Source organism: Hylobates moloch, unplaced genomic scaffold, assembly GCF_009828535.3.
Source record: "Hylobates moloch isolate HMO894 unplaced genomic scaffold, HMol_V3 SCAFFOLD_29, whole genome shotgun sequence".
NCBI lineage: Eukaryota > Metazoa > Chordata > Mammalia > Primates > Hylobatidae > Hylobates > Hylobates moloch.
This window is the reverse complement of record NW_026652304.1, coordinates 2,433,617-2,455,053: the sequence shown is the minus strand read 5'-3', so window position 1 is coordinate 2,455,053 and position 21,437 is coordinate 2,433,617. Positions and strand designations below refer to the sequence as shown.

Sequence of the window (21,437 nt, the reverse complement as noted above, 5' to 3'; positions counted from 1 at the left end):
GGACCATCAAGACCAGCATCATTTGATATCTTGTTAAATATGTAAATCCTTAAACCCCACCCCAGATCTACTGAATCAAAGACTCTGTGGTGGGACCCAGCAACTTATGATGTAACAAGCCCTCCAAGAGATTCCGGTGCATATTCAAGTTGGAGAGTCACTGAATCAAGGTATAGGATACCTGGGGTGGGAAATCTGCTTGAAAAGTAAGATTGGAATAAATAAAAGAAAATCAACTTTAAAAGGATAGTTGGGTGCCAGCTTTAACAACATATACACTAAAGTTAGAATGACACCGAGATTAGCATGCCCTCTGCAAAAGGATGAGATGCAATTTTGTGAAACATTCTAATATTTTTTTAAAAGGAAGGTTGAAAAAATAGACAAATAGGACTACATAAAACTTAAAAACCTTTGTGCGTCAAAGAATATAATCAATGAAGTAAAAAGGGAACCTACGCAATGGGTTGAAATAGTAACAATTCATATCTGAAAAGGGGTTAATGTGCACAATGTATAAAGAACACCTACAACTCAATGAAAAAATCCCCAATTTTGAAAAGGGCAAAGGAGTTGAATAGACATCATAGACATCTCTAAAGATGATATACAAGGCCGGGCGTGGTGGCTCACACCTGTAATCCCAGTACTTTGGGAGGCCAAATCGGGTGGATCCCTTGAGATCAGGAGTTTGAGACCAGCCTGGCCAGCATGGTGAAACCCTACTGCTACTAAAAATACAAAAATTAGCCAGGCATGGTGGTGCATGCCTGTAGTCCCAGCTACTTGGGAGGCTGAGGTAGGAGAATCGCTTGAACCCAGGAGGTGGAGGTCGCAGTGGGCTGATATCGCACCATTACACTCCAGCCTAGGTGACAGAGTGAGACCGTGTCTCAAAAAAAACACACAAAAATGATAACACAAATAGCCAACAAGCATATGGAAAGATGCTCAATGTCACTAGTCACCAGGGAAATGCAAATCAAAACCTCAATGAGATATCACCTCACACTCATTAGGACAAGTACCATTAAAAACAAATTAAAAACCCAGAAAATAACAAGGCCAGGATGTGGAGAAATCAGCATCCTTGCACACTGTTGGTGGGATTATAAAATGTTGCAACCTCTATGGCAAACAGTAGGCAGTTTCTCAAAAAATTAAAAAAAGCACTATTATGATTCAGCAATTCCACTTCTGGGTATACATCCAAAAGAATTGAAAGAGGAGTCTCAAAAAGATATTTACATACCCATGTGCACAGCAGCATTTATTCATGGTACCCAAGAGGTGAAAGCAATCCAAGCGTCTACCAAAGGATGACTGGATAAACAAAATGTGGTCTATGCGTACAATGGAATATTATTCAGCCTTAGAAAGGAAGAAAATCCGGCTGGGCACGGTAGGTATCTCACGCTGGTAATCCCAGCACTTTGAGAGGCCAAGGTGGGCGGATCACCTGAGGTCGGGAGTTCAAGACCAGCCTGACCAACATGGAAAAACCCCATCTCTACTAAAAATACAAAATTAGCTGGGCGTGGTGGCACATGCCTATAATCCCAGCTAACTCGGGAGGCTGAAGCAGGAGAATCACTTGAACCAGGGAGGTGGAGGTTGCCGTGAGCCGAGATCGTGCCATTGCACTCCAGCCTGGGAAAACAATAGCGAAACTCTGTCTCAAAACAAAACAAAACAAAAAAACAAAAAAAAAAAGGAAGAAAATCCTGTTACATGCTACAACATGATGAACTTTAAGAATATTATGCTAAGTGAAATAAGCCAATCGCAAAAAGATGAATACTGTATGATTCCACTAATATGAGGTACTCATCAAATTTATAGAAATAAAAAGTAGAATGGTGGGTACCAAAGGATGAGGAGGGAGAAAGGGGGAGTTATTATTGAATGGGTATAGAGTTTTGAATTTGCAAGATGAAAAAGACTGGGAGATCTGTTTCACAACAATGTGAATTTACTTAGCAATACTAAACTGTACACTTAAAAGTGGCTAAGATGGTACATTTTATGTTACGTGCTTTTTTAGCATCAGTTTTTTTTAAAACAGGAAGGTGGAATAATTGAGGGCTTGAAATTCTAACACCTTTTCCTTCCATTGGTCAATTAAGAGTCTATTAATCCTTTCTTTTCTTACATTTGATCTTGAGCTCTTATTTGTTGGAAGTATTTTTTGTTTATTTTTGCTTTTGTTTTTACTATTACTTCAATGTCTTTGTGATAGGTCTCTTCAGATTTTCTATTTCTTCTTGGATCAGTTTAGATAGTTTGTGTCTCTTTAGAAATTTGTCTATTTCATATCCGCTGTCCGATTTGTTTGCATACAATTGTTCAAAATATCCCCTCATAATTTTTTTATTTCTGTAGGGTCGGAAGTCATGTGCCCTCTTTCAGTCCTAATTTTAGTAATCAAGTCTTCTTTTTTTCTTGGTTAGTTTAGCTAATATTTTGTCAATTTTGTTGGTCTTTCCAAAGAGTAACATTTTGTTTTGTTGATTTTCTCTCGTTTTTCTGTTCTGTATTTCACTTATTTCCACTACAGTCTTTATTTATATCCTTCCTTCTACTTGTTTTTTGGTTTAGTTTTCCCTTCCTTTTCCAGTGTCTTAAGGTGAAAGTTTAGATTATTGATTTTAGATCTTTCTTCTTCATTAATATTGGCATTTACAGCTATAAATTTCCCTCTAAGCTGTGGGTTAGCTGCATCCCGTAAGTTTAGGTATACTGTGTTTTTATTTTCACTCATCTCAAACTATTTTCTAATTTCTCTAATTACTGAGATTCAGCCATTTTTCTTGAATACATACTTCCTGAGTTCCTGCCAGCATTTGATTAATTTCTACAGCCTAAAATAAGTTGATTCTTCCCTTTTTTGCCAATTTTTCTCATTATTTTCATAGAGGAGAAATATTTCAGAGGTTCTTTCTCTGACATTTTTGCTGACGTCTTCCTTCCTTCCTTCCTTCCTTCCTTCCTTCCTTCCTTCCTTCCTTCCTTCCTTCCTTCCTTCCTCTTTCTCTCTTCTTTTCCTGAGACAGAATCTCGCTCTGTCACCCAGGCTGGAGTGCAGTGGCGTGATCTCGGCTCACTGCAACCTCCACCTCCCAGATTCAAGCGATTCTCCTGCCTCAGCCTCCAGAGTAGCTGGGATTACAGGCGCCTGCCACCACGCCTGGCTAATTTTTGTGTTTTTAGTAGAGATAGGGTTTCATCATGTTGGCCAGGCTGGTCTCAAACTCCTGACCTCAAGTGAGGAGTTCACTTGGCCTCCCAAAGTGCAGGGATTACAGGTGTGAGCCACTGCGCCCGGCCAGACATCATTTTTTCTTGCATTTCAAACCTTGGTGGGAGCTTTCCTCCCTCAGCTCAGTGGTATCCTCATGGCCTGGGACAATGCCTCTGGCCTCTTTTCTCTGAACTTCACTGTCCTAGTCTGCTGGGACTGCCATAACAAAATATTACAGACTGGGTGGCTCATACAGCAGACATTTAGTTCTCACAGTTCTGGCAGCTGGGAAGTTGCCCTCACTGAGGAATTAAATAGGCGGGCACCCTGATCTTGGACTTCTTACATCATTAATTCAAATGCAAAGGGATTTACTCTGAGGGAAACTGATGAAAGTTTTTATTGGCTTTATGCTGGGGGCGGTACTAGGAGACGTCACCCCATGAGGTCACTCTCAGTTCCTCTCTCCTCCTTTCTCTTACCTTTCACCCAGTCCCTGAGATAAGGCAGGTTTGGAGCCCACCGAGATGATTTGATCGTTCCCTGGGCTTAGTCTGAAGCAATTCAAGACCATGGTTCCTGCTGATCAAGTGGCAAGAGCATTGGCTTTAGAGTCCAATGTAAATTGGCCTAAACTCAGCTGTGCCACCCACTGCATAGGTCCCTGGCAAGTCCCTTACCATCCTTGAGCCTCAGTTTACTTTTCTGTAAAATGGGGGTAATACTATTCACTTTAGGGAGTTCCCAGAAAGATTAAATGAAGTAATGTATGCATTTGAAGTGCCCAAGAGACTGCCAAACTTCTAGATGGGGCTTGATAATAATTATGCCTCAGTATTATGCAGTAAGGGCGACTTACATAGCCTTGTCAATAATCTTTTCCTTTATTAAATAAATAGTTCTCTCTGAAAGTTATTTCTTATATTTAATCTCAAGTCCAGATTGCATTTTTTTATTTTTTATTTTATTTATTTATTTTTTTCTGAGACGGAGTCTTGCTCTGTCAACCAGGCTGGAGTGCAGTAGCATGATCTTGGCTCACTGCAATCTCCGCCTCTTGGGTTCAAGTGATTCTCCTGCCTCAGCCTCCCAAGAAGCTGGGATTACAGATGCATGCCACCATGCCCGGCTATTTTTTTTTTTTTTGTATTTTTAGTAGAGACAAGGTTTCGCTGCCCAGGCTGGTATCAAACGCCTGACCTCAGGTGATCCGCCCACCTCGGCCTCCCAAAGTGCTGGGATTACAGGTGTGAGCCACTGCACCCCAGATTGTATTTAACGCCTTTCCTTCAGTCTTAGCTAGAAAAATAGAAAAGAAAAAGGAAAAGAAATGGCTGCTAACACTGCCACCAGAACCCTTCCCAGCCTGCATTAAAGCTATCCCTTGGTCACCTTATCATTAATCTAGATGTCTTTGCTCAGCCCACTCTGCTCTCCATCTCTTTACTCCTCCTTTGATAATCCTTTGCCCACTTTCATGTTGCTCTTTCTTCCATCTCTTCCTATGTGTATTAACTGATGTATTTTGCAGGTCAGTGGACTGCAAAGGTCAAAGTCTGTATGTCTGAGACTTGGATTCAGCTGTCAGCCCCCAGCCTCTTAGACAATTCAAGACAGGGTTAAAGTTGCAATCAGAGACGATGAGGCTGCAAGAGAAACAAAGGCTGGATTTGATGGGCAACTGGGACAGCTGGAGATGACAAAAACAATCTCTTTAGACTGATTTTTCTTGAGGTCAAAAGCCTTGGGAGGGTGGGATAGAGCAAGGAGTGTTCAAGAATAACTGTAAACATGAGCCTTGCACACACATAAAACACGAGTCAGAAAATGCTGGGCCTATTTCATTAATTTTCACAAAAGATTCCCTCAGACTTTTCAGTCTCTTTTTTAAGTAATCGATGCATGCCCTAAATCCTATTCATTCATTCTTCCTTTATTTGTTTATTTTTCATTATCTCCCCTACCCGATTTATTATGCACTTAATTGTCATATTCCCTTTTGTTACTGGTTTCTTTGCCATTTTTCTGACTGGTCACTCTTGTCCTCATTACAGATCTTTCAAGGCCATTTATTTGATATAATGAAAAGAATGAAGTTTGGAATCTGATGGTTCAGCCACTAGGAGTTGCACAACCTTCAACAAGTGACAATAGGCCTATTTCACAATTACCTCCCAGAGCTGTTAGAGCTCTGAAGCACAACCAACCTTTACTTAGCAAAGCCTGCTCTTGGAGTTGGTGTTATGGTTTGAGTTCTGCCCTCCCCAAATTTATATTCCTGAAATTTCTAACCCCCAATGTGGAATGTGGTGGCATTTGGAGATGGGCGTTTGTGAGGTGTTAATAATTAGGTTTAGATGCAGACGTGAAGGTGGGGCACTCATGATGGGATTAGTGCCCTTATAAGAAGAGACACAAGACAGCTTGGTCTCTCTCTCCCCCTCCTCCTCTCCACGTGAGGAAACAAAGGGACGGGGTCATCTGCAAGCCAAAAGGGAACCTTCACCAGGAACCATACAGGCCAGCACCTTGGTGTTAGACTTCCCAGCCTCTAGAATTGTGAGAAATAAATGACTGTAGTTTAAGGCACCCAGCCTGTGGTATTTTTTCATAGCAGCGCCAGCTGAATAAGAAAATGGATTTTCAGGAATAAAGATGAGCTTGATTTTCCTCATGACCAATGGCTGGCATTTGTGAGTAAGAGAACTTACACTCTGTCTGTGGTGAAAATAGAGGTAGGTAGCACTGGGTGTGGTGGCTTACACCTCTAATTCCAGCTATTCTGAAGGCTGAATCGGGAGGATTGCTTGAGCCCAGGAGTTTGAGTCCAGCCTGGGCAACGTAGCGAGACCTTGTTTCAAAAGAAGAAAAATAGAAGTAGATAAGTTTCACTGTCCCAAGATCTACCATCAAACCTCTAGACAATCTAGGGTCTTACCCTGATTTCATTCACATCAGAATCATCGGGGGAGTTGTTTTTTGTTTTTTGGCTTTTTTTTTTTTTTGAGACGGAGTTTCACTCTTGTGGCCCAGGCTGGAGTGCAGTGGTGCGATCTCAGCTCATTGCAACCTCTGCCTCCCAGGTTCAAGCGATTCTCCTGCCTCAGCCTCCCGAGTAGCTGGGATTACAGGTGCCTGCCACCACACCTGGCTAATTTTTTGTATTTTTTTAGTAGAGATGGGGTTTCGCCATGTTGGGCAGGCTGGTCTTGAACTCCTGACCTCAGATGATCTGCTCGCCTTGGCCTCTCAAAGTGTTGGGATTACAGGCGTGAGCCACCACGCCCTGATTTTTGGCTTTCATCATAGTGCCTCACATCCAGAGAGTCTATGATTTCGGCCTGTGGTCTCTCCATGAAGTGGTCAGGAGTGAGAAGGGGGCCCTGAAACTGATTGGCTGCATGCACTCTGCAAGGCACTCTCCGTGTCAGGCATTCTTCACACACATCATTCTGTCTGTTCATTCTCACAGTAATCCCATCAAGAAGATGTTAACAGCCCCATTTTAGAAAGGAAGAACCAGGTTTCAGCAGTCCTGCCCAAGCTTCCACAGTCATAAGGTAGAGCTAGGATTAGAACAATAACAAAATAAGTTAGCATACTCTTGAAGGAAAAGAAAAAAAAATGGCAACAGCTAATGTTTCTCTCTCTTGGGCTTAATGCCTTATATCTTTTATCTCATGGAATCCTTTCAACAATCTTTTGTACATTGGCATTGGCTGTTTTTTTTTTTTTTTTTTTTTTGAGACAGAGCCTTGCTGTGTCGCCCAGGCTGGAGTGCAGTGGTGCGATCTTGGTTCACTGCAACCTCCACCTCCCAGGTTCAAGCAATCCTCCTGCCTCAGCCTTTCAAGTAGCTGGAACCACAGGTGCCTGCCACCATGCCTGGCTAATTTTTTTGTATTTTTAGTAGAGACGGGTTTTTGTCATATTGGCCAGGCTGGTCTTGAACTCCTGAACTCAGGTAATCCACCTGCCTCAGCCTCCCAAAGTGCTGGGATTACAGGCATGAGCCACCGCGCCCGGCCTAGATTGTCTTTTATATCCCCACTTCACACATGATAAAACAGAAATGAAAACGTAGAGACATTAAGCAATCCATCCAAGGTCACACAGCAGTAGAGTTGGATCTGTCTGGCAGTAAAGGCTGTGATCTTGACCACAATATGACATGCTGTCATCCTTCCCCTCACAAAGTCTACACCCATTGTATATGTGCCACCCCTGCGACTCCGTTGCTCCTGTCACTTGCAGTTTCTCTCTTTCCCTTTCAACTAATCTTTTTGTTTGTTTGTTTGTTTTTTGTTTTGAGACGAAGTCTTGCTCTGTCACCCAGACTGGAGTGCAGTGTCGTGATCTCGGCTTACTGCAACCTCCACCTTCGGGTTCAAGTCATTCTCCTGCCTCAGCGGGACTATAGATGCATGTCACCATGCCCCGCTGATTTTTGTATTTTTTGTAGAGATGGGGTTTTGCCATGTTGGCCAGGCTGGTCTCAAATTCCTGACCTCAAGTGATCCACCAGCCTGGGCCTCCCAAAGTGCTGGGATTACAGGCGTGGGCCACCGTGCCCAGCCCTTTCAACTAATTTTATGAAACATACCCAACCTGACAAGGAAGATCCAGGCAAGCCTCACTAATGCACATTGCTCATCTCTAACAACACAACCCAGCCAACGTCACTGATGGAGAGAGAATCTCTTCCGTAAATTAGAGCACAAAGTTGTTGAATCATAGTTAATTTATCTAAGAATAAACATTTCTGTTGGTTTCTGAACATCTGATTTAGAAATTACACAGATGTAAAGGAAGCATTTATAGTCACTGCAATCACACAGTGAATGTCAGATGCAGGTCCTAGTTATTAAGTACGTTGGAAAGAAAGAAAGCTTTATCCGGTTTGAATTCAAGAGGCTTTACAAAAAAATGCATAGCTAAGATAATCAGTAAAAAGAGGAGTTAGGATTTTTGAATACAAGGCAAGCCAGTCTCAACCTCATTTTATCCTCTGCCTGTCCTCCCATTAATCATGATAATGCTTTGCCAAGTCACCGCAAGCTTTTGCTTGAATTAACTAGCCATATTTTATTATGTCCAGAACACACACTAACAGAGACTGCAGAACAAATGGTAAAAATCAAGAGATAAAGGGAGGAAGGACAGCTCTGTATTACAGGTAGAAGAGTCTCTTCACTTCTACCGCAGATTGAGGCAGGAGAAACTGTGACTAAGAATAGCTACACGGCCGGGATTGGTCATACGAGCCCACAGGCACTGGCAGCTGATGTGGCTGCTGTCTGTTTAAGTTGCTTTCCAGTAGCGGACACTTAATTGTAATCGAGACAGAGTTCAGGTTTATTTTCTGCTCATTCCCTGTATCCTGCTCTTGTTCTCAATAAGCTTTTCCCCTGCCCTGGCACCTACTGCACCTTCCATTTCCCAAGGAGCCCAGCTAGCCCCAACAATCTGATTAGGTGTTCTCTGTAGACACGAGTCCTTGCTTCTGCTGGGTGCCTCTCTGTGTCAGAAGCAAATCAGCTTGCAGACCAGGGGTGGTGTTTCTGGAGGATCAGGTGAGGATGCATGGACTCTGCACAGTTGGAAGCTGTTCATGAGATAATGGTACCTCTTGTTTTCATGTGCAGCTTTATAGCAACAGTCCCTTGGTTTCTCCCATTGGAAATCAGCTACAGATATGAGCCATGTAAGAATATAAGTACTGTAGGCCGGGTGAGGTGGCTCACATCTGTAATCTTAGCACTTTGGGAGGCCAAGGCGGGCAGATCACTTGAGGTCAGGAGTTCGAGACCAGCTTGGCCAACATGATGAAAACCCATCTCTATTAAAAATACAAAAATTAGCTGGGCATGGTGGTGTGCACCTGTAGTCCCCGCTACTTGGGAGGCTGAGGTAGGAGAATCACTTGAGCCGGGGAGGCAGAGGTTGCAGTGATCCGAGATCATGCCACTGCACTCCAGCCTGGGAGACAAAGGGAGACTCTGTCTCAAAAAAAAAAAAAGAAAAAGAAAAAGAAAAAAAGAATATAAGTATTGGATGTCCTGGCCAGAGCAATAAGGCAAGAGAAATAAATAAAAGGTGTCCAAATTAGAAAAGAGAAAGTCAAATTGTCCCTCTTTACTGTTGATATGATCTTATATCTAGAAAAACCCAGACTCCACTGAAAAACTCTTAAATCTAATAAATAAATTAAGTAACATTGTAGGATACAAAATTGATATACAAAATCAGTAGCATTTCTATACACCCATAATGAACTAGCTGAGAAAAAAATCAAGAAAGCAATCCTATTTATAGTAGCTATAAAAAAAGAATAAAACACTCAGGAATATACATTCACCAAAGAGGTGAAAGAGCTCTACAAAGAAAACTACAAAACACTGATGACAGAAACTGAAGTGGACACATACAAATGGACTGACATCCCATGCTCATAGCTGGAAGAAATAATATCATTAAAATTATCATATTGGCCAGGCATGGTGGCTCACGCCCGCCTGTAATCCCAGCACTTTGGGAGGCCAAGGCAGGTGGATCACTTGAGGTCAGGAGTTCAAGACCAGCCTAGACAAACACAGTGAAACCCCATCTCTACTAAAAATACAAAAATTAGCTAAGCGTAGTGGCAGGCGCCTGTGATTCTAGCTACTTGGGAGGCTGAGGCATGAGAATCACTTGAACCCAAGGGGCGGAGGCTGCAGTGAGCCGAGATAGCACCACTGTACCCCAGCTTGGGAAAGAGTGAGACCGTCCAAAAAAAAAGAAAGGCCATATTGCCCATAGCAATCTACAGATTCAATGCAATCTCTATCAAAATACCAATATCATTTTTCACAGAATTAGAAAAAAAAATCATAAAATTCTTATGGAACCAAAAAAGAGCCTGAATAGCCAATGCAATTCTGAGAAAAAAGAACAAAGCTGGAGGTATCACACTATCTGACTTCAAAATATGTTACAAGGCTACAGTAAACAAAACAGCATGGTATTAGTACAAAAGCAGACAGACTGATGGAACAGAATACAGAATACAGAAATAAATACATGTATTTATAGCCAACTGATTTTCAATAAAAGTACCAAGAAGATAACACTGGGGGAAGGACATTGTCTTCAATAAACAGTGCTGAGGAATGAAAGTGGACCCTATCTCTCACCATATACAAAAATCAAGTCAAGATGGATTGAATACTTAGACCCAGAACTAATAGAAGAAAACATAGGGAAAATACTTCAGGACATTAGTCTAGGCAGATTTTATGGCTAAGATCTCAAAAGAACAAAAAACTAAAACAAAAATAGACAAATAGAACTATATTAAATGAAAAAGCTTCTGCACAGCAAAGGAAACAATAGAGTGAAGAGACAACCTGTTGAATGGGAGAAATTATTTGCAAACATTCATCTTACAAGGGATTAATATCCTGAATACACAAGGAACTCAAATGAGTCAACAATAAAATGTTTAAAAGTCTTGGCCGGGCGTGGTGGCTCCTGAAGAAATTGTTAGCAATTTCTTTTAACACTCTTAACATTCTTTCTTTTTTTTTTTTTTTTTGAGACAGGATCTTGCTCTGTCGCCCAGGCTGGAGTGCAGTGGCATGATCTCAGCTCACTGCAACCTCTGCCTCCCGTGTTCAAGTGATTCTCCTGCCTCAGCCTCCTGAGTAGCTGGGATTACAGGTGTGCACCACCACATCTGGCTAATCTTTTTATTTTTAGCAGAGATGGGGTTTCACCATGTTTTCCCGGCTGGTCTTGAACTCCTGGCCTCAGGTGATCCACCTGCTTCGGCTTCCCAAAGTGCTGGGATTACAGGCATGAGCCACTGCCTGGCCTTTTACATTCTTTCTTGATGATCAATTGAGTGGACTTGAAAGTCAAATTACGTAATTTGACTTTAAGATACCAGATTGCTAAACCAGTTCTTCCAAAAGCAGAGAGCTCAGGCTGCCCCAGGTGGCCAGCCCTGGGAGGGTGGGGAGCAGCCACAGCTCCCCCCGTAGCCCACCCCCAGCAGGTCTTCCAGGGTGGCTTGGGGTTGGCCTCACCACCAAGAAAGGGATAAGTCTGCAGACCTGTATCCTGGTCAAGACTCAATTGGCTACAAAAGAGCTTCCCAACCAGCTCCCAGAACCCAAGGACGGGAGGCTCAGATGCCTCCCAGAAGGAAAGGAACCCAAGAACTGGACCGGTTTATGAACAAAGGCAGCTGCCCCCTGGGTTTCTCTCTTCCCCCTTCTAAGAAGTCATCTGTTTCTCTCTACTGTGTCTACTTCACTCATCTTTCTACGCAGACTGGATTCTTTCATTGCTGCTGAAAGTGTGCTGAAAAAAAAAAAGGTAAAATTCCAGGCACAGATGATATCCTTCTAGGCAAGGACTTGGCGTCCCTGAATTCAGCTGTGTTCCCTGAAACCAAAGAGTGTAGGGAGAGGAAGAGCTTTGTAGGCAGAACAAATGGCATGCGCAGAGGTATGGAGGTGGGAGAGGCGTGGACAGATTCAAGGGCTTCCACACTGGCGTGAACAAGGGAGAGGAAGGTAGGTGCAGATCCTGGAGGGCAGGAGTTGGTATTTTACTCTGTAATGGGAGGGAGCGGAGGGGTCTACTGAAGAATTCAGAGTGAGAAATTGACATGACCTGATTTGCACTGTAGGGGGATGACAGGAGAAATTCAGCAGCCTCTCAGGATTAGAGGCAGCCAAGAGGTCCCCAGGGTTTTAAGCAGATACAAACGTCAGGAGCAAGCAGGCACCGAAACAGTCATACATGCTGTTGTGTGAGCAAGACCGGTGAAATCCTAGCTCTCTAGCCTTTTGGAGCAGAGATAGCTCACACAAAAGACCCAACCCATGGCAAATATGACAACGCTCTGAGGACAGGATGTCAGCAAGCCTTCTCTAACAAAAATCCTTCATTAAATGTGATTGAGTGGGGGTGGGAATGGAGGGGACACACTACGGGATTTCTAGAATTTCTATACTAAGGAATCACTCTGAAGGTGTTAGGCTACTGAGTTCATCTGTGCACACATTTGTACAAGAGGGTAAGTGCTTATGTAGCTTTCTAGCAGGCACTGTCTTTATCACTTCATTTGCCAATTGAAAATGATCTTTGCACTCCAGCCTGGGTGACAGAATGAGACCCCATCTCTTAAAAAATGGGGTCAGCGGTGGCAGTTCATGCCTGTAATCCTAGCAATTTCGGAGGGTGAAGCAGGGGAGGATCACTTGAAGCCAGGAGTTGAAGGCTAGCCTGGCAACAAAGTGAGGCCCTATTTCTTCTATCAATCAAATAAAAAGAAAATGATCTTTGGGAGCTGAGCCCAACCTCTCTCCCCCACTGCAAGGCCCCATTGCAGTGGTCCCTATACAAAAAAAATTTACATATATATATATATATATATAAAAGAAAATGATCTGTAACACCCTTCTGCAGATCAGTGAATCCTCTAGTACAGATTTTTTTTTTTTTTTTTGAGATAGAATCTTGCTCTGTCCCCCAGGCTGGACTGCAGTGGCGGGATCTTGGCTCACTGCAATCTCCACCTCCTGGGTTCAAGCAATTCTCATGTCTCAGCCTCCCGAGTAGCTGGGACTACAGGCGCATGCCACCACACCCAGCTAATTTTTGTGTTTTTAGTAGAGACAAGGTTTCACCATATTGGTCAGACTGGTCTCGAACTCCTGACCTCAGGTGATCCACCCGCCTTGGCCTCCCAAAGTGCTGGAATTATAGGTGCAAGCCACTGTGCCCAGCCCCTCTAGTACACATTAAATGAGGTATCTGAAGTACCTTCTGTGGGTGGAGTTTTGATTAGGGCCTGGGCTGCTTGTTGTTGTTGTTTTTGAGACAGTCTCTCTCTGTCACCCAGGCTGGAGTGCAATGGCACAATCTCAGCTCACTGTAGCCTCTGCCTCCCGGGTTCAAGAGATTCTCGTGCCTCATCTCCTGAGTAGCTGGGACTACAGGTGCACACCACCACACCTGGCTAATTTTTGCATTTTTAGTAGAAACAAGGTTTTGCCATGTTGCCCAGGCTGGTCTTGAACTCCCGAACTCAAGTGATCCATCCACCTCAGCCTCCCAAAGTGCTGGGATTACAGGTGTGAGCCGCCGCACCTGGCCTTCACTCTTTTTTTTATTATGGTAAATATACTAATAAAATTTACCATTTTAATCATTTTAAGTGTGCAATTCAGCCGTATTAAGTACATGAATATTATTGTGTAATCATCATCACTACCATCCATCTTCAGAACTTTGTCATCTTTCCAAACTAAATCTCTGTACCTATGAAACACAAAGGCCCCATTATCCTCTCCTCCCAAACCCTGGGAAACACCAGTCTACTTCCTGTCTCTATGAATTTGACTATTCTAAGTACCTCATATAAGTAGAATCATACAATATTTGTCCTCTTGCGTCTGGTTTATTTCACTTAGCATGCTTTCAAGCTTCACCTAGGTTGTAACCTGTATCAGAATTGTATTCTTTGTAAAGGCTGAAAAGTATCAGGATCAGGGTCTTGGAAATGTTAACTAACAGCTCCCAGAATGTAGATTAAAGTTAACCTGCACAAACATACGTATGTCACACTGGACATCTGTGCTGTGATGTAAATTAGGACAATATAATAAGGGGGAGATTGTAAGGGCCTAATGATAACAGTCTGCCGCGGTGACAGTGGTAGGAGAGAAACAAGTACCAAAAGCTCTCAGGAGACAAAATGAATCAGGTTTCATTACCGGATGAGGGAGATGTGGAATTTGGCATGACTTGAAGTTTTCTGGCTTGATGAACTAGCATGATATGAAATACAAGAGAAAAAATAGGTTTATAGGAAAAGGAGGTGAATGCACTTTGATGTTCTTGTTGATGTGTGCTGAGGCAACTGGATAGTGTGTTCTGGATCACAGAACAGAGACTGGGCTAAGGTACACTTTTGGGCTTTCTCGGCAAGTAAGTGGCTACTGGAAGATTCCAGATTTTGCCACTTTGGCAAATAAAGATTATTTCGAACTGAAGGCATTTGAGAATAGACTTCTTTCCAAACTCCTTTACCTGCCTAAAAGCAAAGCCTCCCAAAAGAGGTCATAAATTCCCTGTCCTGGATCAGAGAAGGGATGTCAGCACCACACCCAGACAGATGGTGTTGCAAAATGATCACATCTGACATCTACTCTTCTAAGGGCCGTTTATCTTTCCTAAGAGTCATAGATTTTTCTGCAAGTATCCCTAACCCACCTCCCTCCTTCTATTAAGGGGATACATAAGCCCGCAATTCTTTATATATATATATATGCTTTTATTTTTCTGTGATTACAAACACAACTGAATATCAAATGCACAAAGTAAGAATTATACGGGGAAAAAAATCAGATATGTTCATATATATATCACCTTTTCAAGGCTATTTCCATCCAGAATAACCTTGGTTTGCCAGGGCCAATAGAAAGAAGTCACAAAATCGCCTTTAGTCAAATTCGTGTGTTTGCTTTCTTCTATAATTCCAATACCTCCACCATCAACGACTTGAGATAGCTGCCAAGGTGTTATATAATCAGTGCCAGTGTCTTCATTCATTCTACAATGAAGGCTGTCACTTCACACTTGGAAGGTTACACAGCGGCCAGGCAGAGGCGCTCCTCACTTCCCAGACCGGGCGGCCGGGCAGAGGCGCTCCTCACGTCCCAGACGGGGCGGCCGGGCAGAGACGCTCCTCACTTCCTAGACGAGGCGGCCATACTACCCTGAACGCGCCCGATCTCGTCTGAATTTGACTACTCTAGACACTTTATGTCAGTGGAATCACTGTACAGTATATTTTGTGTGTGTTACTGTCTTGCTTCACTTAGCATAATGTCCTCAGGGTTGTAGCAGGTTTCAGAATTTTTTTTCCGTTTTAAGGCTGAATTATAATCCATTGTCTGCATCTACTACATTTTGTCCATCCATCCATCCATCATCCATCCACCCATCCATCCATCCATCCGTGGACACTTGGGTTGCTTCCATCTCTTGGCTATTGTGAATAATGCTTCTATGAACATGGGTATCAAGATCTTGCTTTCAATTCTTATGGATATATATCCAGAAGTGAAATTGCTGCATCATATGATAATTCTATTTTTATTTTTTTGCCCTACTGTCTTCCATAGTGGATAAACCATTTTATTAGGTTGATGCAAAAGTAATTGAGGTTTTTGTGTTGTTGAAATGTGCACTTTGATATTAGAAAACATTCTTAAATAAATGTGGTTATGTTATGCATCATTTTAATGTGCATTTCTCACTTTGTATTTTGCTAATGACTTATTACTTGCTATTTATATTTATTTTAGACTATGGAAATGATATTAGACAATTGGCCAGGCACGGTGGCTTACACCTGTAATCCCAGCACTTTGGAAAGCCGAGGTGGGTGGATTACCTGAGGTCAGGAGTTTGAGGCCAGCCTGGCCAACATGGCAAAACTCCGTCTCTACTAAAAATACCAAAATTGGCCAGGTGTGGTGGCAGGCACCTGTAGTCCCAGCTACTCAGGAGGCTGAGGCAGCAGAATCACTTGAACCCGGGAGGCAGAGGTTGCAGTGAGCTGAGATTGGGCCACTGCACGCCAGCCTGGGCAACAGAGTAAGACTCCATCTTAAAAAAAAAAAAAGAAAAGATGTTAGATGTAAAGCAAATTCGAGTTCAAAATAGGTCATAAAGCAGCACAGGCAACTTGCACCATCAACAATGCATTTGGCCCAGGATCTGCAAATGAACATACAGTGCAGCAATGGTTCAAGAAGTTTTGTAAAGGAGACAAGAATCTTGAAGATGAGGAGAGTAGCGGACAGCCATCAGAAGCTGACGGCGACAAGTTGAGAGCAATCATCGAAGGTGATCTTCTTACAACTACCCAAGAGGTTGCCAAGGAAATCACTGTCGACCATTCTATGGTCGTTCGGCATTTGAAGCAAATTGGAAAGGTGAAAAAAGCTCCATAAGTGGGTGCCTCATGAGCTGAGCGAAAATTTTAAAAAATCGTCATTTTGAAGTGTCATCTTCTCTTATTCTACACAGCAACAACGAACCATTTCTCAATTGGATTGTGACAGGAGACCAAAAGTGGATTTTATACAACAACCAGTGGTTGGACTGAGAAGAAACTCCAAAGCACTTCCCAAAGCCAAACTTTCACCAAAAAAAGGTCATGGTCACTGTTTGGTGGTCTGCTGCTGGTCTGATCCGCTACAGCTTTCTGAATCCTGACAAAACCATTACATCTGAGAAGTATGCTTAGCAAATCAATGAGATGCACCAAAAACTGCAATGTCTGCAGCCGGCATTGGTCAACAGAAAGGGCTCAGTTCTTCTTCACAATAGCATAGGACTGCACGTCGCACCACCAATGCTTCAAAAGTTGAAAGAATTGGGCTACAAAGTTTTGCCTCATCCGTCATATTCACCTGACCTCTTACCAATTGACTACCAGGCATCTCGACAACTTTTTTGCAAGGAAAATGCTTCCACAACCAGCGGGGTGCAGAAAATGCTTTCCAAGAGTTCGTTGAATCCCAAAGCACAGGTTTTTACACTACAGGAATAAACAAACTTATTTCCTGTTGGCAAAAATGTGTTGATTGTAATCGTTCCTATTTTGATTAATAAAGATGTGTCTGGGCCTAGTTATAATGATTTAAAATTCATGGGCTAAACCCACAATTACTTTTGCACAATCCCACCAACAGTGCACTAGAGTTCAAATTTCTCCACATCCTCACCAACATTTTCTATTTTCTGTTGTTTTGAAAGTAGCCATCCTAGTAATTGTGAGGTGAGTCATTTGAATGTCATTTATATTTATTGAAGAAATGTCTATTCAAGTCCTTTGCCCTTTTACATCAGGTCATTTGACTTTTTTGTGGTTGAGTTGTAGGAGTTCTTTATGTATTCTGGATAGTAACTCCTTTTCAGGTATATGATTTGTATATATTTTCTGCCACTCCATAGGTTACCTTTTCAGTCTTTTGATTGTGTTCTTTAATGCAAAGAAATTTATAGTTTTTTTTGTTTTTTTGAGACAAAGTCTCGCCCTGTTGCCCAAGATGGAGTGCAGTGGTGCAGTCTCGGCTCACTGCAACCTCTACCTCCCGGGTTCAAGCAGTTCTCCTGCTTCAGCCTCCTGTGTAGCTGGGACTACAGACATGTGCCACCACATCTGGCTAATTTTTGTACTTTTGGTAGACATGGGGTTTCACCGTGTTGCCTAGGCTGGTCTCGAACTCCTGACCTCAGGTGATCCACTGGCCTCTGCCTCCCAAAGTGCTGAGGTTACAGGTGTGAGCCACCATGCCCAGCCAGTTTACAGTTGTGATGCTGTTTGATTTACGCATTTTTGCCATTGTTACCTATGCTTTTGGTATCATGTCTGGGAAACACTTGCCAAATCCAATGTCAGCTTTTCCCCTGTTTTCGTCTAAGAGTTTAATAGTTCTAAGTTTTATATTTAGTTCTTTGATCCATTTTAAGTTGCTTTTCATGTATGGTATAAAGTAAGGACTCAAGTTCATTTGTTTGCATATGGAAATACAGTTTTTCCAACACCATTTTTTGAAAGGCTGTTCTTTCTTCATTGAACAGTCTTGGCATCTTTGTCAAAAGCCACGTAGCTGGGTGAAGTGGAAGACATATGTAGTCCTCACTACTCGGGAGGCGGAGGTAGGAGAATTGCTTGAGGCCAGGAATTCAAGGTCAGCAAGACCCCATCTCAAAAAAATAATAAGAATTTAAACAAATCATTTGGCCATACATGCATGGGTCTATTTCTGAGTTCTCTATTGTATTCCACTGGTTTATATGCCTGTCTTTATGCATACCATATTCTTTTGATTACTGTAGTTTTATAATAAGTTTTGAAATCAAGAAGTGTAACACCTCCAACTTTGTTCTTTTTCAAGATTACTTTAGCTATTCAGGGTCGCTTGAGAGTTTATATAAATTTGGGGATAGACTTTTCTGCCATTGGGATTTTGATAGAGATTGCACTGAATCTGTTGATCTATTTGTGTGTGTGGTTTTTTTTGTTTTTTTTTTGTTTGTTTGTTTGTTTTGAGATGGAGTCTTGCTCTTGTTGCCCAGGCTGGAGTGCAATAGCACAATCTCGGCTCACTGCAACCTCCGCCTCCTGGGTTCAAGTGATCTCCTGCCTCAGCCTCCTGAGTAGCTGGGATTACAGGCACCTGCCACCACATCCAACTAATTTTTGTATTTTTAGTAGAGACAGGATTTCACCGTGTTGGCCAGGCTGGTCTCAAACTCCTGACCTCAGGTGATCCATCTATCTCAGCCTCCCAAAGTGCTGAGATTATAGATGTGAGCCACCACGCCCAGCCTATTTGTGTAGTATTGATATTTTAACAATATTATGTCTTTCAATCCATGAACATGAGAAGTCTTTTCATTTATTTGTGTCTTCTTTCATTTATTTCAGCAATGTTTTCAATGCACAAGTTTTTTGCCTCATTGGTTAAGTAAATTCTGAAATATTTCATTCTTTTTCATAATAATTTTTCTGTTAATTTCCTATTCAGATTGTTCATTGTTAGCATATAAAAATGCAACTAATTTTTGTATGACTTTATATCCTACAACTTTGCTAAACACATTCATTCTAACTGTGTATGTATGTGTGTGATCATTAGGGCTTGCTGCATATAAGCCCAGATGATCTGTGAACACTTCCTTTCCAATTTGGATGCTTCTGTCTATTTATTTTTAAACCTAAAATAGATTTCAACATTTCTATAAAAGATAAAGTCAATAGAGGAAGTGATTAAAGATGGGGGTGGGTGAAACTATCCATGGAACCCATGTACTGGCATTAGCCTAGTATTCAAATAGCAGCTTCTGTTACCTCTATCCACCAGGATGCTCCAATAAAGATATAAGAGTTACCTGTATGGTTGAGTTGGAGAATTAATGAGATCCCAGTGGAGCAGAAAGACAGGAAATGCTCTATTTGGGGCTAAAAAGTTGGAAAACCCAAAGTGACTCTTTGGGTTAACAGTTCCTACCTGCAGAGATGCTACCTGGACACACAGACAGAGGCACAAACCTCCCGGGGTGGATGAGAAATCTGCATGATGGGCATGCAGTGCACAGAGGACAACATGACCAACGACCTCTTCATCACAGCTATCTACTGTAGAGGGCACAAAAATGAAATGGTGGACAAAAATACAAGGCCCAACATTACAAACTAAACAATGGTTTCATATGAAGGATCTACTATTTAATTACGATATGAGGGAAAAAAGGAGACCACCTATTATTAAAGATCAAAGTGTCAGCAGAGGTCATATTCTACAGGCATTGTGTCTTCACTAAATTGGAGCTGAGTATGATTAAAATCTTGCATTTAAAAGTGGAAGTGTTTTAAAGCATTTCCTTCTTTCCTTCCTTCCTTCTTTCTTCCTTCCTTCCTTCCTTCCTTCTTTCTTCCTTTCTTCCTTCCTTCCTTCCTTCCTTCCTTCCTTCCTTCCTTCCTTCCTTCCTTTCTTTCCTAGACAGAGTCTTCCTGTCACCCAGGCTAGAGTGCAGTGGCACGGTCTCTCCTCACTACAGCCTCTGCCTCCTGGGTTCAAGCAATTATCCTTCCTCAGCCTCCAGAGTAGCTGAGACTACAGGTGTGCGCCACCATGTCTGGCTAATTTTTGTATTTTTAGTAGAGAACAGGGTTTCACCATGTTGACTAGGCTGATCTCGAACTCCTGACCTCAGGTGGTCCACCTGCCTTGGCCTCCCAAAGTGCTGGGATTACAGGTGTGAGCCACTGTGCCGGGCCAAAACATTTACTTCAGTGAAATGATGGGGCCTCAGAAGTTCTAAAAATGTGTGGCCCCTCAAATTCTTTGTGTGTGTGTGTGTGTGAGCCAAAGATTTATTTCTTCATTTCTTGCATTTGAAGTACTCTTCGATGACATCCTTGGCCTGAGACTCCTTGCCATAGTCCTTAACTACTACACAACTGCAACCAACCACTTTACAGGGACTCCCTTCTCTGTCAATTTTACAGAGGCCTACCCATTCCCCTAGTCTCTTCTTGTCATCAACCTTAATGAGGTTGATTTGGTGTTCATGGCAAAGGGCCTCCACAACTTGACATACATAGGCTCATCACGGTTGGGTGCAAGCACACAAAGATGGGCTTGGCACTTGTCTAAGCCTTCGGCAGCTTCACGAATTCCACGTGCTAGGCCATTGTGGATGAGGGCGGTCTTCAGCACCTCTTGTAAAGCAGTATTAATGTCCATTACACCTCCAGCAGCAGTGCCTTCCTCGGCCATGGTGGTGGCTTACAGGTGAAGCCGAATCTTGAAAGCCCCCAAGCCTCCGCGTCTGCACGACTCGGCGGCGGCAGGGAAAGAGCCTCAAATTCTTAGCATGTTAAAAATTTCTGCCTAGATCTGAGAGACCTACTCTTACCATTGTCAAGCCAACCTATTGTGTCTTTTACAAATATTGACTTTGACAATATTGACTTTAGTTACTGCATTGACTATAGTTACTGCTTCGACATTCCATCTAAGTGGACTTAACTGGAAACTTCTCTTCGGCCTCCCTTGCAAAGTCATTCTTTCCACAATGGGCTATTTACCTTTCTCTGTTTCTGACGCAAAAGCCTCTTGGGCCTCTAGGGAAACATCTTTCAGATCCGAGGACTATTCTTTTTTTTTTTTTTTTTTTTTTTTTTTTTTTAATTTTGAGACAGAGTTTTGCTCTTGTTGCCCAGATTGGAGTGCAATGGTGTGGTCTCGATTGACTCCAACTCTGCCTCCCGGGTTCAAGCGATTCTTCTGCCTCAGCCTCCCAAGTAGCTAGGATTACAGGGGCCCGCCACCATGCTTGGCTAATTTTTGTATTTTTAGTAGAGATGGGGTTTCACCATGTTGGCCAGGCTGGTCTCGAACTCCTGACCTCAGGTAATCCACCCACCTCGGCCTCCCACAGTGCTGGGATTACAGGTGTAAACCACCGTGCCCAGCCAAAGACTGTCCTATATTGAACTTGGACGTTTAAATGTACATATAATTTGCCACTCCAAAAAATAACTTGAAATTTTCATTCAGAACTATTAGGTCTGAATGTAGGTAGTGTTTTAGTGTCATTGTCTAAAATTCTGGAG

The 21,437-nt window shown here is 42.5% G+C and overlaps 1 non-coding gene and 1 pseudogene across 1 annotated transcript; one reads left to right on the top strand and one right to left on the bottom strand.

Annotated features, from left to right (window-relative positions):
- The first annotated feature begins 254 nt into the window (after nt 1–254).
- Nucleotides 255–358, top strand: LOC116463247 (U6 spliceosomal RNA). The gene has a single exon (XR_004246624.1). It is a non-coding gene; the product is annotated as a U6 spliceosomal RNA (small nuclear RNA).
- Nucleotides 359–20,200: 19,842 nt separating this feature from the next.
- On the bottom strand, nt 20,201–20,598 carry LOC116463230 (small ribosomal subunit protein eS12-like; annotated as a pseudogene).
- Nucleotides 20,599–21,437: the final 839 nt, after the last annotated feature.